Source organism: Gorilla gorilla, chromosome 21 (assembly GCF_029281585.2).
Source record: "Gorilla gorilla gorilla isolate KB3781 chromosome 21, NHGRI_mGorGor1-v2.1_pri, whole genome shotgun sequence".
Classification (NCBI taxonomy): domain Eukaryota; kingdom Metazoa; phylum Chordata; class Mammalia; order Primates; family Hominidae; genus Gorilla; species Gorilla gorilla.
The window spans coordinates 66,391,523-66,408,265 of record NC_073245.2 but is presented as its reverse complement, the minus strand read 5'-3'; the positions used below and the strand labels follow the sequence as shown (position 1 = coordinate 66,408,265).

At 40.1% G+C, this 16,743-nt stretch overlaps 1 long non-coding RNA gene across 2 annotated transcripts in view; it reads right to left on the bottom strand.

Annotated features, from left to right (window-relative positions):
• LOC129529081 (uncharacterized) overlaps positions 1-16,160 on the bottom strand; it is a 59,077-nt gene extending 42,917 nt beyond the window's left edge. For both annotated transcript variants that reach the window (XR_008674476.2, XR_008674475.2), the window contains exon 1: positions 16,062-16,160. This is a non-coding gene — a long non-coding RNA (uncharacterized lncRNA). The remainder of the gene's footprint in view (positions 1-16,061) is intronic.
• Positions 16,161-16,743: the final 583 nt, after the last annotated feature.

The window sequence follows — 16,743 nt, the reverse complement described above, 5'->3', positions numbered from 1 at the left end:
TATTCAGGAGAAAGCTGTTGGTTGAAAGCCAAGGTGCCATTTTATGATTTGGCCTAATTTGTTGAGCTTTTCCTAATCTCCTGGGTTGGACATTGACCTAATAAGTGATTAATGTCACTTATGCTTCTCCATGATTGTTTTGTCCTCTCAAACCTCCTTTATCAGCAATAAAATATTTGCAGAACCCTTAGTCATCAGGATGCCTTGCACCTGAGCTTGTCAAGTAGCATCAACTCCCAAGTACCAATGCTTTAGAATTAATTAGAAGATTTGCACAGAGGAAACTTTCTCCTCCCGAATCTGTTGTGCTTTCATAAATCTGGGTGTGCAATATATTTTGCACACATTGAGCAGAAAGGTAAAGTGATGAGGACGTCCCATATTGTGGGAGAAAAGAGATCAGGAAGACAAAATAAATACGAAGCTGAGAGTTGAGGACGTACTTGAAAAAGAAATGCCTTGCTTTTTCATCTGCATTTGTTTTCTTTTTAATAGACCAATTTTCCCCCTTCATTTTATGTATTGTTAATGCTTTTTTTCTGTTATGATTGGCCCAGATCTCTCTACACCAGGTGAAATCTACTGGAGACCGGTAGCTGTCCTCTGGATTGTGCCAACACCAATTGATTGGTGACAGTTGCCTGAAACACAGTATCGAGAAACATTCTAAAGTTGAGTCCAAGCATGCCAGGAAAGAAGATCATGATCAATAGGCCAAGGGTGTCAGAAAAGGGATGTTCAGCCTGTGTTTCATCCGATATACAATATATTCTGGAGACCAAACTTGTAGTAGGATGGTGCAAAAGTAATGGCAAAAACCACAATCGCTTTTGCACCAACCTCATAGATCTGTAATAAGAATAACTTACATTGATTAAGGGCTGACTGTGTGATTGGCACTATATTAAGTGTATTACATTGATTTTTTTTCAGCATTTTATTAAGGATGCTTATGTATAATCACAAGTTATATACAGGATGAATTTTCAAGGTACACAGACAAGTAATTTTTATTACTGGTAATATGTATGTTTGCAATTATCTTCTGGTAATACTAGTTATTTCTAAAGTTCTGGTGCTACTATAAAATTTACTTGTAAATCAATTGGTTCAAGTTTTAAAAGATGATCCCTAAGTAAAATAATAAGTGAATGATATTTTATAAGGCAAACAAAGCTTTGTGTAAATTCCTCCCTTTAAGTGTGGCAGAGCCTGTGGCTTGATTCTAACCAATAGAATATGTCGAAGGTGATGAGATGTCACTTGGTGATTACGTGAGAAAGGATTGTAATAGTCATCTGTTTTGATGAAGCAGGCAATTGTGTTGGGGAAGCCCTCGTGGCAAGAAACAGAGGGCAGCCCCTCTTTTTTTTTTTTTTTTTTTTTTGAGACAGAGTCTGGCTCTATTACCCAGGCTGGAGTGCAGTGGCACGATCTTGGCTCACTGCAACCTCCGCCTCCCGGGTACAAGAGATTCTCCTGCCTCAGCCTCCCAAGTAGCTGGGATTACAGGTGCTTGCCACCACACCCAGCTAATTTTTGTATTTTTAATAGAGATGGGGTTTCACTATGTTACCCAGGCTGGTCTCCAACTCCTGACCTCAAATGTTATAGAGAAACAACGTAGCTGGATCAGAAATATAGAAACAGAACAAAAGAACAAAACAAGTATGCTTCCATTGTATTCTTAATAAGATTTCCAACACTAATTGCATCTTTTTTTTTTTAACTTACAGCTTCCGGAAAAAGAAGCTGAGTCTGACTTTGGACAAACATTAAGTCAATTTGCCAAATCTTTCCAAGGTTCACTAGCGAGTGACCTGGAAAAAAATTCATATTAAGACTTTAAGAGTGTAGAAATGCCGGAAGAGCTTAAAATAGTTAACTTATCAACTAACCTAGAATGAATTTAGGATAAGCTATTCTAGCATACTTTTCGTTGGAAACAGAAAAAACAAAAAATTAGAAAACAACTTCGTTTGAAGACACAACAATTCAACTGTAAGAGTCAATATCAAACTTCTTAGGTAATAAATGATTATGGCAGTTATTCATATTTTGGCAGATCCAATGAAATAACATTTTATCTCCAAATTTCTGAATGACTTTCATCAAGAGATCTTGGAATTGTTACAATGATCTTCTAAACTGAACTGGGTAATTTGCCTTCTTTTCCTATCTTCAAAAGTTTTTAGATTATCAGTACGGTAAAATTAGTTGAAAAACTCACCTATAAAAGTATACCAGTATGAACAGGTCTGGCTACATAATTTGCGGGGCCAAGTACAAAATTAAAAGGAGGGCTTCTTATTAATATATACTATAATTAATTCTATAATATATATTAATATATTAGTTAATAATATGTTACTATATTTTAATAATATAATTAACAGTTGATAATGTAACATATATTATAATTTATATATGAGAATATAACAAACTAAGAATTTTAAGGCCAGGTGTGGTGGCTCACACTTGTAATCTCAGCACTTTGGGAGGCTGAGGCTGGAGGATCACCTTAGCCCAGGAATTCCAGACCACCCTGGGCAACATGGCAAGACTTCATCTCTACAAAAACTTTAAAAAAAAATTAGCCAAGTGTGGTGGTGCACACCTGTGGTCACAACTACCAGGGAGACTGAGGTAGGAGGATCACTTGAGCCCAGGAGTTTGAGGCTACAGTGAGCTGTGACACTTGAGCCCAGGAGTTTGAGGCTACAGTGAGCTGTGATCATGTCACTGGACTCTAGCCTGTGGGAAGAGTGAGACCTTGTCTCAAAAAAAAAAAGAAAGAGAAAGAAACAAAGAAAGAGAAAAAGAATTTTAAGATAGTAGCAGCAAAGAATTAAACCCAAAGCCAGCAAAGAATTAAACCCTGAGCAAGGTACTTCTAAGCATGGGGCCGCCATGTGACTACCCAGCTCAGGTCCCCACCGATGGAGCCAGCGCTGGCACAGGCCTGCAGATGTTTGCCACCACTTCAGTTCCTTCATGGTTACTGGTTTATCTAGATTTTCTTCTACTTTCTGTGTCAGTTTCAGTAATTTACATTTTTTCTAGAAAATTCTCAATCTCACTTAGACTTATAAACCTATTGGCACATAGTTGCTAACTGTATTCACTTATGATTTTTTAAACATCTATAATTGTAGAAGTTTTTGCTTTATTCTTAGGATTTTTTTTTGCTGTCTGTATCTCAACAAAAGCCTGTTTTTAGTTTTTTCAAAGAAGAAAGGTTTGGCTTTTCTTTTTCCGTATCATTAGTTGATGCTTTGATTTCTATTTTTTTTTTTACTTCTATTTTCTTTTTGTTTATCCTTCTTTTTAATCCTGGATCTCTATCACCTTAGAATTAAAAGTAGGGCTTGGGTGATGGGTACACCAAAATCACCATTAAAGAACTTACTCATGTAACCAAATACCACCTGTTCCCCAAAAACCTGTGGAAATAAAAAATAATAAATTAAAATATAAATAGGATTTGGAGCCTTTCTCTTTATATATTACTTGTTTAAAAGACATATTTTTAGTTCCAAAATTATGGATGCAAATCATATGAATTAGGAAGGATCAAGAGCCTGGCAATGAGAGAAGACATTATCAGTTCCAGCCACAGCTGTTCATGATAAGCTGTCTGCAACATGTTGCCACAGCTTCCAAATTCATACAGACCCATTCCAGGGGATAAGTGCCATTAACCTCACAATTGCTTGCACACATGAATATTGCTTAAGGGCAAAAATTTCACGGTAAATATAAACAAAAAATAAATTTAAGAAAATAATCATCTTAAAAAGCTTGATGTGAATTATTGAATTCACAGCTGTGAGTGGTGAACTGCCAATAAAACTTCGTTTACAAAAACAGGTGGTTAGCCATCGTTTGCCAATTGGATTTTTAAAATATTATATAAAAATATTTACCCAACAGTACTGAGATTTTTGGCACTCTGCTAAATTTTGCCCCCAGAATGAGTGCCTCGCTGGCTCTGGTGAGACAGCTGCACAGGCAGCTGGGAGATCGCTGAGTTCCACCAAACGCCATGTTGCAACTTAAATAATTCTAATCCCAACCTCAGCAAAATGCCAGAAGATCACAAATCATGGGCTTTGAGACTCATTCCCAAACCTTTAAATGGCAAAGATGTGAAACAGAAAAACAGAGTGATTTGAGTTGGAAAAAAAAAACTCACTCACTCATGTAATCATAACATCTATTTCTTCAATGAACATTTGTAGAGCGTTTACCATCAGCCACTCATTGTGCTAAGCACATTACATTGTTATCTCTTGTAATTTCCACAGCAACCATATCAAACAGGTGCTCCTGTTGTTCCCATATTTTAAAAATCAATGCTTAGAGATGTTACTTGGCTAGAAAGTGGCAGATTTGGGCTTCAAAGTCAAGGCTTCCTTAGGCTATACTCTCAACAGGTACTCCATCAAATGGCTTGTGACTCTATTAACTAAGCAAGATGCTTTATTCTGCAAGTCTTCATTTCTCCACAAAATCAAAAAGCATATCCTTCACCATTCTTCTTGTACTCACTGGAATACAGGAAGATAAAATGAAGCCATTTGGTGTAGATACAACGTAAGGTACTTATATTAGTTTTCTGCTGCTACATAAGAAATTACTAACGACTTTATGACTTAGAGGAACGTATCACATACAACAGGGATCACCAACCCCCAGGGCACAGACCAGTACCAGTCTGTGGCCTGTAAGGAACCGGCCACATGGCAGGACATGAGCTGCAGGCAAGCGAGCATCACCACCTGAGTTCCGCCTCCTGTCAGATCGGGGCAGCATTAGATTCTCATAGGAGTGTGAACCCTATTGTGAACTCCACATGTGAGGGATCTAGGTTGTTGCTCCTCATGAGAATCTAACTAATGCCTGATGATCTGAGGTGAACAGTTTTATTCTAAAACCATCCCCCACCACCCCACCATTTGTGGAAAAAATTGTCTTCTATGAAACGAGTCCCTGGTGCCAAAAAGGTTGGGGACCACTGGTCTACAACTTCTGAGGGCCAGGAATTTGGGTGTGGCTTAGCTGGCTAGTTCTGGCTGGGAATCTCTCATGAGGTTGCCATCTAGGTGTCTGCATGAGCTGCTTTCACCTGAAAGCTCAACTGAGGCTGGAAAATGCCCTTGCAAGATGCCTCACTTAGGTGACAGACAAGTTGCTGACTGCTGTTCAGGGAGCCTTAGTTCCTCACCACATGGACCTCTCCATGGGGCTGCTGGAGCTTACTCACAACACAGCTGACTTCCCCAGTGAGAGAGATGAAAGAAAGAGAAGCATTCCCTCCAGATCAGGGTGTCTTAACCTCAGCACTAGCGGCATTTAGGGCCAGATAATTTTTCATCATAGGAAAGCTGTCCTGTGCACTGTAGAATATTTTGCAGCATCCCTGGCCTCTACCTACTAGATTCCAATAGCACCCTCTTTCAGATGTGACTACCGAAGATGTCACCAAAAATTGTCAGATGTCCCCTGGGGGATGATATCACCCTCAGTTGGAAACTACTATTCTAGATTCCTTTTTCACTAAAATTTTTCTCTGCTGGGCTATGTTAAAGTATCCTGCAAACTCCACTTATTGAAATGGGAATTTTAAAAGCATGTATTCATTCCACAAACGTGTATTGTCTCTTTGGAGACCTATATACACAACGTAAAAATTGCCTACCCTGACAGTCATGAACTTTCGAAGATACGTGGGAATGGGTTACTAATTGTTGGAGATTAAAATCTGCGCTATGGATTAGCAATGGAACAAAGAATTGGCTTGCTGGGCCAGATTATGAACGACGGGAGCAATTGGGTTCATTGTAACAAAAGGGTACAGTTTATAGAATGCATTCCATTTACCCAATTCACAAGGAATTTTACCTGTCTTTGAAGCAAAGCTTAAGGAATGTATAAATTTCCATCCCAGTGTTGAAATTGTTTTGGGGAGTGACTCATTACTAAAATATTTGCCTTGCAATTCAGATAGTTCCCATGGATCTTGTATCACCAGTCAGAAAGTCAACTGAGAAAAATGACTTGTGGTCATGATATTACTGTTCAAACCATGTTGTTGGTAATTCAGTTTTAATAATGGCTTTGGGAAACATGTTTGCCTCAACAAGTTAATGTATTTTTATTTATTATTAAATAACAAGGAATCTGTTGATTAATGGGATGTGTGTGTTAGGGGAGGAAAAAACAGGATCTTTCCTCTGCCCACCACTAAAGCAATTCATTTGAATACATTGATGGAAACCGTTCAAATTTCTAGTAGTTTCTGACAACTTAGAGAAAGGTAAAGTGCCAAGCTGAGTAATAAGGGCTACACACTCAGCATAGATGTTGACATAAATTTTGAACACTGTGAGAGCTGGTGCTCACATAGTCTTGTTCTCGGCTACTTTGCTAGAAGCTAGCCTAATGCCCGGCACATAGTAGATGCTCAAAAATCTTAGCTGAATAATTAGTGTTCTTTAAAAGTTCATTCATCTCATTTCCTAGAAGACTCACAAGAAATGAAATTCTGGAATAGATTTATATCCTGTTTCTTACCCTCCACCATGTTCCAAATAATCTCTTCACACCTTTTGCTATAAATACCTGAATCATCAGCTCATTCTTTGACTGTGAGAATTGATTAGATTTTGCGCTGTGATTGAACTTCGATGCCTCTGCTGAGCTGGCCCAGTGCTTGACTCACACAGCTCATATAAGGATGAGTAGTGAGCCTGCCAAATTCTACCAAGCTCAAGGGGAATTTTTTATTACAGGTTGAAGCATCTGGCATCCTAGTTATGCATGACCAGGGCTCAACAAGACCACCAAGTTCACTGTTCCTCCAACCTAAGCCAATTGTATGCTTGACCTCTCAGGAGTGTTAAGAGTGTCACCAAACTTTATGAAACACTTCAAGTAGCTGTGCTCTGTATTACTAATAAAAGGAGTAATAGCAAAGGGAGTCATTGATAATATATACTGAGAATTTTTATGCTACCTATTATGGCTAACTTTTTTATAAGCAGCATCTCACTTTAATCTTCACATTAATCAAAGCTGTGAGGTATGATTATCTCCATTTTTCAGATGAGGAGACAGAGGCTTAGAGAGGTCAAGAAACGTGTCACAGGTCACAGAGGCAATAAGAGGCAGACCTGGTCTTTGAACCCAATATTCTTTTTGACCCTGGAGCACGGGCTTACAACTATGATGATTTATGTCCCTAAATGAGTATCTGAAAACAAACAAACAAACATCAAAATAGCAGACATCAGGTAAGTTTGAGTTCAAAGGTATGGAAAAACAAGCTGTCTTGATTTACTGATACAAGCAATCCTCACTTTAAATGGTACTGCATTAACGAAAACCCCCGCATACAGGAACCACTCTCTCACTTAGCACAGCTCCATGGCGCTGTGGTCTCAATGTTGGTTTCCCCCAAAATTCATATGTTGGAGCCTAATACCCAATGTGATAGTGTTAATAGATGGGACTTTTGGGAAGTGATTCAGTCATGAGTCATAACCCCTCATGAATGGGATTAGTGCCCTTATGGAAGGAAGCCCGAGGGGGCTCCCTTGCCCCCGTCACCATGTGAGGGCATCTTTGAAGCAGGGAACAAGCTCTCACCAGACACTGGATTTGTTGGTGCCTTGATCTTGGACTTCCCAGACTCCTAAGCTATAAACCATAAATCTTGGTTATATACAAATGACCTAATCTAAGGCGTTTTTTTACAGCAGCCCAAATGAACTAAGACACATGGTGAAGGGGTCAGGTGTCAGTCACCACACAACTGTGCACAGTGCGTTCCAGTCTGCATGGATTTCAGGTATGCACAAAGCAAGAACGAAGTATACGAAACAGAAGAAAACCAGGGTGCAGTTCACCCAGGGGCATCTTCATTATCTCACCACAGAGTGGAAGGCATGGTATAACCAGCTAACAAAAAGTTCTCACATCTGAGATGGGTTGGCTGTCTGGAAGCTGATTCTGGTTTTGATTAGATTTCTCCTTTTAACTTCCATTATTTGCAGAAAGTACCCTAAAAATAATTGTACCCAAGGATATGTCTACCTGCAACCGACTTTGTGATTCATCCCATTATATTTTGTATGTGGTTCCTATGTTTCCAGAGAGCCACAGTACATCACTGCATAATAATTGACTATTATTTTGAAGACGCACACACACATACACATACATATACACTCAATTTTATGTATTCACTTGCTGACTTATTTTTCATAGAAGTTTGATTTTCCCTACTCTAATATTTGTTTTGTAACTTTGATTCCATGCACTTCCTCCCACAGTTAGCTACTAGGAATATAAGGACTAGCAGCTACCAGATTATTGTAATAGTCACCTAAGTCAGAGGTCAAAAAACTACCAGCTAAATTTGTACTGCACTCATATTTGTTTTGACTTTCATAGTATTGCCTTTACACAAAGCATGTGTCTCCAGTTTATCACAGGCCCCTAAAGTGTAGACTTTTTTTTTACCCTGAGCCTACTTGATTGTGTTTCTTGCCCACATCTGTAGACATTTGATTTTGCAAACAAGGCTTAATCAAGCATTATTAAGAAGTAAGTTTGTTGAACAAATCCCAAAATATTAACCAAAGAAAAACATTAAAGCGGAAGGGAATTTAAAAAAAAAAGAAGAAGAAGAAGAAGTCAAAAGTGTAGAGGAAAAATGAGATATTTTCTTTCTTTACTAAGAAGTTTATTATAAAATTTTTAATCCATGTAGCATAAATAATATGCAGAAAGGCAAGCTACTTTCTGTCATAGGTATGGGTAAATTTTTGGAGCCCCTCTTTTATATTAGATTATTTGAAAAGTCACAGTGTCTTAGAAACTCAGGTTAAAACAATGCAGGTATGGATTAATCTAGTTATTCATTTTTGCAATTAGCCCTAAAATTTCAGCTGCTTTTTATTTTGAAAATTAACCACCAAATTATGGGTGGTTCTGCTTTGATTTTTATAACAATATTCATAACAATTTTAAGGATTACATTGAATCTTCTCCTTTTGAAAGTCTTTGAATCAATCTGTTTTTCTGATATTAATCTGAAAATGAAGCAAAAATGAAGATGGAAGTGGAATGTGAAGAAAAAGAAAGAGAAAAAGTAAAAATGGATAGGAAGGAAGAGAATGAAAATAGAAGGGAAAGAAGGAGAGAGAAACTGGGAGTTAACACACTAACTGACAAAGAAATATTTGCTCAACACTTACTATGTGCTGTATACTATGCTAGGAGCTAAGGAAGTGTTCATCAGTAAACAAAGTCGTGGCTCTCTTGAAGTTTATACTTTAAAGAGGTAAGGGAAAAAACAAATAAATATAAAATGTCCCTAGCCATGATAAGCGTTATGAAGAAATAGAAAGTGGGTAAGGAAATGGAGAATATTGGTGGACAGGGATTGCTATTTTAGCTAGAGTGGGCAGGAAAGTCCTCTCTGACAAGGAGACATTTGGGCAGAAACCTGGATGAAATGAGGGAGCAAACCATGTGGATACCTAAAAGAAGGGCATTCCTCATTAAAGGAACAGTGAGTGCAAAGGCCATGAGGCAGAAAGCACAGTTGGCAGGATAAAAAAGGAACCAGGATGCTCGCGTGACTGGAGTGGAGGGAATACAGGAATAAGTGGTACAGGATTCTGTCAGAGGTGGCCAAGAATGCACTCATGGGGAGCTTTGAAGGCCAACGAAATGAGCTGGCATTTTATGCTTATCAAGAAGGGAAGCTATTGGTGGATTTTGAGTTACATGTTCTGGTTGCTGGGTCCGGAATGGACTAGAGGTGGGCAAGAATAGAGATAGCGAAACTAACTGGGGAATGATTATAATAGTCCAGGCGAAGGTGAATCAAGGCTTGCTCCAGATTGACAATGATGAAGATGGTGATAGATGCTTGAATTTGGGATGTATTGAGGAAATAGAGCAAAGAGGATTCATTGATACTTGTATGTGAGACATGAGAAAAAGAGACAGATAATCAAGGATGATGCCAAGGGTTTAGCTTAAGCAACTGGGATCATGAATTTGCCATTTTCTGAGACGGGGAAGACAAGAAAAGAACTAGGATATGCACGAAGGATCATCATGAGGTCAGTTTAGGGCATAAAATATTGAGAAGTCTATCAGGCATTTGAGTAGAGAGGAAGGATTAACATAATATACAAGCCTGGCATTAAAGAAAGAGGTCAGGAATTGTTAGGGTATGTAGATATGGATGGTATACAGCCACAAGGCTGGGTGACATCACTCAGGGCATGGAGCATCTAGAGACGAGTTTCAAAGACTAAACCCTGAGAAGCAATGGCCAGTGAGATGGGAGATGAAGCAAAAGAGAGTGCTGTTCTCAAATTAAGTGAAGAAACGGGTTCAAAAAGGAAGGAGTGGCCTACTGTGTCAAATGACACAGTTGACAGGTCAAGTAAGACAAGACTTGAGAGCTGCCCATTGAATTTGGTAATATATAGAGTGCTTTTGGCCATAACCAAAGAGATGTTGATGGCATGGTAGGTTAAAGCCTTATTGAAGTGAGCTTCAGAGAAAGCAAAGGGGAAGGAGTAGAGCCATAGAGTAAAGACAATTCTTTTGAGTTCTGTAAATAAGACAAGTGGGATCAGCAAGTTTTTTGTTTCTTCGATTGGTTGGTTAGCTTTTTTGATGGGGGTTATTAGATCCTGCTTCTATATGATGGGAATGATCAATAGAAAGGGAAAAATAGATAATGCAGGGGGAAACAGGTACAATTGCCGAAAGAGCCATTTGGCTGGTGGAAAGGAATGGGATTCAGCATACAAATGGGAAATTAGTCTAAGATTTTGGGTTGAATTGTGTCCCCCATCTACCCTCCCCCTTACAAAAAATGTTGAGGTCTTAACCTCCAGTCCCACAGAATGTGACCTTATCTGGAAATACAGTCTTTACAGATGTAATCAAGTTAAAAGGAGGTCATTGGGGTAAGTCCTAATCCAATACAATCAGTGTCCTTATAAAAGGAGAAATCTGGATACCAGGACAGACACACATACAGTGAAGACTATGGGATGGGCACAGGGAGAAGATGGCCATTTGCAAGACAGTTAATGCCTAAGCCACCAAAAAAACAGAAAAAAAGACCTGAACAGATCCTGCCCTAGCATGTTTAGAGGGAGTATAGCCCTACTGACACCTTGATTTTAGACTTGTACCCACCAGAACTGGGAAACAGTACATTTATGTTGATCTAAGCCATCCAGTTTGCAGTATTTAGTTATGGCAGCCCCATGAAAGTAATTGATATGATTTGACTGTGTCCCCACCCAAATCTCACCTTGAATTATAACTCCCACAATTCCTCCATGTTGTGGGAGGAAACCAGTGGGAAGTAATTGAATTATGGGGGCAGGTCTTTCTCGTGCTGTTCTTGCAATAGTGAATAAGTCTCATGAGATCTGATGGTTTTAAAAACGGGAGCTTCCCTGCACAAGCTCTCTCTCTTTGCCTGCTGCCATCCACATAAGATGTGACTTGCTCCTCATTGCCTTCCGCCATGATTGTGAGGCCTCCCCAGCCGTGTGGAACTGCTGGGTCCATTGAACCTCTTTTTCTTCCCAGTCTCAGGTATGTCTTTATCAGCAGTGTGAAAATGGACTAATACATTAAAACACATACATAGAAGCAAAAGCTGACCATCTGTAGTGACAGGTGAGAAGGTAGAGTATATGGGTATAGCTGGGTTGGTAATTTGTTGGTGGAAGTATGTAGAATTGTTCTTCTGATAGCTTCTATTTTACTTTGGCCAAGAATGAGACCAGGTATAAAAGAGATGAAGATATGGGAAAGTCACCCTAGGAAAATAATAAATTGCCTGGAGGCATGTAGAAGGATAGTCAGACAGCACTAAGGTTTCATTTGATGTCTGTGGTCATGAACTTCAAATGAGTTCACTCAGCATGTTGGTATGCTTTTCAATGGGTTAGATGTTAGCGCCATGCTTTAGATTTCTCAGGGCTGAGGTTTTGCAAGATTTGAACAAAGGAGGGTGATAGGGTGTGTTAGCAAGCCTCCGAGATGACCTGCCATGGTCCTTGTCTTCTGGTATTCATGCCCTTGTGTGATCTTCTCCTCTCCCACACTGAGTATGGATAGCCTTTAAGACTACTTAGATATTATGAAGACAATGATATATGACTTTCAAAACTAGATCCTAAAAGACAGTGACTTTCACCTTCCCTTTTCTTGGCTCACTGTCTCTGGGCAAAGTCAGCCACCATACCATGAGGACACTCAACAAGTCCTATGGAAAGACCCACATGACAAGGAACTAAGGCTCCCTGCCAAAAACCAGGGCTAACTCTCCAGGCATGTGAGTGAGTCAACCTGGAAGTGAACCCCCCCAGCCCCAGTATGATCTTTAGATAACTATACTCATGAGATACCTACAGGCAGAATCACCCAACGAAGCCAGCCTGGTTTCTTGATCTACAAATGCTGTGTGAGATAACAAATTCTTCTTATTTTAAACTGCTAAATTTTTTGTTTAATTTGTTACACAGCAATAGATAACTCGTACCAAAGGACAGGATATTTTCAAGGGAATGATTTTAATGATAAACCATGGATAAGAAGATGGATAAGGAGGGAAGAGAGAACGTATAGGGAGGGAAGAGAGGAAGTATAGGGAGTGAAAACACAGTTGGGTGGATTATGATTGAACAAGATCCCAACTTCTCACCATGGCCCGCATAACCAGCTCCCATTGCTTTCTGACATAGTCCCCTATCCCCCACCCTCTTTCTCATGGAGCAGAGCCACACAGATTCTGTTGATGTTCTTGTTGTTTCTTTAATAAACCAAGCTCTTCCCTGCCTGAGGACTTCTTCCAATTGTGAGTCCTTTACCCAGAACACTCTTCCTCTAGATCATTCCATTGCTGACTCTTTCTTATTCTTTAGATCTCAGGATAAAATTCACATATTCAGAGAGAACCACCTCATCTAATGTGGCCATCGCTCAACTCTCCCAAATTATGTTATCCCTTTTTAGCCCCTTCATATCCCATAGCACTGTCTAAAATTATTTTATTAGTTTGTCCATTTGCCTACTTATCTAGCTCCTCAACAAGAATAGAATAGAAAAAGGACCTCGTTTATCTTGCTCACTTTTGTGTTTTCAGGCATCTCAAATAGTGCCTTCATCATAGAAGGATCATCATAAATAGTGACTGTGTGAGTGGACAAATAAGAAGAAGCAAATGGAATAGCTTGAATCTGCTTTACACAACAGCACAGAGTACTGACAAGGAAATGCCAGTTAAACTGTAACTGAGCACAGTGAGAGAGCAGCCTTGAGTGGCTGAACAAAAGACACCTTTCACTTTGGAGGATCCCAAACTGCCATTCATGACTCAGCTCCGGGAAGGAAGACAAGCACAGCTAAACCAGATCCTGGCTTCTGGATGGAAATGTCACTTCAGCCACAGTAACAAGTATTCTGATATGACAGGAAGGAGGTGGGAAGGAATCCTGCATGTGACCAACTCTCTATCCCTACACTTTATCCAAACCTATTTAGGGAACTTCAGAAGCACCCCACTTTAGTTTGTCAGGACTTCTTCAGCCCTCTGAATATGGCCACATGGTGATGTCAGCATTATCCGGGCAGCCACTTCTCCAGTTTTGTGGATCTTCAAAGAAAATTCCACTGAAACATGAGTGATCTCATATTCATTCTTTGCCATGCATTGCTTTATGTTCCATCCTAATTGGGCACTCTGAACTCAACATCAACACATTATTGGCAACTAAACCCACAGCAGCCTTGCCCCAGTTATGAATTTATAAGCTTTAGACACACCACATGAGGCATGTTTAACCGTTAAAGACAAACTCAGGAACAGTTGGCTCTTATTCTCAGCTGCATGTTGCTCCATGACTGCAATTGGGCAACTCTAGACTTCAAAGGATGTGAAACCCAACTCCATCTCTTTGTGAATCCCTATCCTGTCAGAGTAAATCCCAGCACATTGCAGAACCATTAAGACACATGTTTTATGTCTCAACCAGGGAAACAAATTCCTGTGTTGAAAATGAAACCATTTTCCCTCTTCCTGATGAAAGGTATGAGATCTTGTTTTGAAAGCTGTTGCAGAGTAATCACAAATTCATCATCATATTTTGGAACTGGGATGATTCATAACCAGTCATTCTTAGTAAGTGGCAGATTTAAGTAGCTCACAGTCAATTGTATAACAATTGGAAAGACTTCATTGCATCCAGCCTGAAACCACAGCTCTCAGGACAGGTCCCAAGAGTCACTTGAGTGGTGAAAGCAACACTTAGTATTGGACACTGGGCACAAATATGCAAATGATGGTTAAAGGAAGTGAAGAAATACACTATTTATAATGTTTATCATTTTTTTGTTTTTTTTTCCTCTTACTATATGTTGTAAGTAGTAAGCATTTATCTAAAAGAACCCTACCAAAAATCTTGTTTTCTTTTGATATTTAAGACCAATGCTCATATCCTGAAGAGGAAGTCCTGAGCAATTTTTCAAGTTTCAAAATTAAACCTGTCCTACCTGAATCTGACTCTTATTCACTGAAAAATAAAACAGGACAGAAAAGAGCTCTCCATGATTCCAGTGGAAGTTTAGGGCCCTTATTAGGCTGAGAAAGGCTTCAAGAATCAGAGAGATACTGAGCAGAAGAGAAAGAAGAAGACAGAAGACAAAGAAGAGAAAAGCAGGAGAGAGGAAAATGAGGAGAAGGAGAAGTGCTGAGCAGAAGAATAAAAGACAAGCCATGCCGAAGCAAAACAAAGCCAAAGGCGTTCCTTTGCTGACTGCGGGTGGATTCACTGACTCTGAGACGCCATGTGGCTCTGCCTGGGATCGAGGCTCTTGAGAAAGAATGCCCTAGTTGGAGGAGCGTGTCTGGGATCACATCAGCCCATCCATCTGTTTGTCCTCCCAACTAGATCTGTCTCTGCCCTCCTCTAGCCCCGAGAGGCTGCCTTCCACATGGGCATCACTGGGCTCCAGCTCCTTTGCCAGTGCCTACATTCGGGCTCAGCCAATGGAAGCAGGCACCAGCTGGATATCAGAGGCTGAGAAGTGAGAGAGATCAGAGCCCTGCCTCTACTGCCTCTCTGGCCATGTGTCTGGCACTGGCTTCCTTCCTCTAGGCTACAGCTCCTCCCAAAGGCCCCTCCTTCACTGCCTCAGTTTCACTTAGCATCTGCAAAAATTATTTCATCTTCTTGGCCCTTCAGGCTAAGCTTTCCTTACGACTTCCCACGGTGGTTAGTCTTGGGTGTCTCATCCTCCCTTGCTAGTTTTCTTAACCTACCCACGCCTTTAGAAATAGTAACTAAAAAAAATCTCCAGTTATCCTCAAGGATCTAGAACCAGAAATACCATTTGACCCAGCAATCCCATTACTGGGTATACACCCAAAGGATTATAAATCCTTCTAGTATAAAGACACATGCACATGTATGTCCATTGTAGCACTATTCACAATAGGAAAGACTTGGAAACAACCCAAATGCCCATCAATGATAGACTGGACAAAGGAAATGTGTCACATATACTTCATGGAATACTATGCAGCCATAAAAAAGGATGAGTTCATGTCCTTTGCAGGGACATGGATGAAACTAGAAACCATCATTCTCAGCAAATGAAAACAGGAACAGAAAACCAAACACCTCATATTCTCACTCATAAGTGGGGGTTGAACAGTGAGAACACGTGGACACAGGGAGGGGAACATCACACACCGGGGCCTGTCGGGGGTTGGGGGGTTAGGGGAGGGATAGCATTAGGAGAAATACCTAATGTAGATGGCGGGTTAATGAGTGCAGCAAACCACCATGGCACGTGTATACCTATGTAACAAACCTGCATGTTCTGCACATGCATCCCAGAACTGAAAGTATAATTTTAAAAGGAAAGAAAAAAATCTCTGGTCAAACATCTGAATGGAATTCTGTTTTCTGCTGGGACTCTGAGCAGTACAGGAAGCAAGGACCTACCATCTGGTGCCCTCCTAGTAGCAGCTGCTCCAACTTTGGCAGATGTGGGGAACTTGAGATTTTCCACTCACTATCACCATCATCATCAGCACCCTGATCCGGATGTGGAAGGTATGCCTGTGTCTCTCCTAGGGAGGTTTGTGGGCTTGTTTTTACTTGGCATAGCCTCTCCTCTTTCCAAATACCTTGGACCTCCCTGGTCTAAGCAGAAAGGGGAGAGAATTTGTTTTTCTTTTTGCACAAATAAATATAAAGAAAATGTGTATCAGGTAGATATGATAAGTGTATCCCACTAGCCATTGCCCAATCCCTTTTTTCTTCTTACCAGTGGAATCCTAACTTCAGGTATCAGGTTCTCATAGTAAGTACAGACCATCTGCATCCTTAGAGTTCGTGTCTTGCTTAAAGCCTTGGCCATCCCTGATAATTTTATTCCTCTTCATTCAGTAGGAGGCATATGATTTGAGTCTGGTCAGTGAATTGTGAGGGAAGGTGTTCTTAGGGCTCTGGGGTTCTCCTGGTTTTTAAAACGAAGACACAAAGTGAACTCCCGGCTTCAATGATATCAAAATGGAAAAAGAGGATGGAACTTTCCTGAATCTTTAGTGATGTTGTTTTGCTGCTAACTTAACCATCCTCAGGGCCATCTTTCCTCTGCATTTCTAATTCTGTAGGATGATAG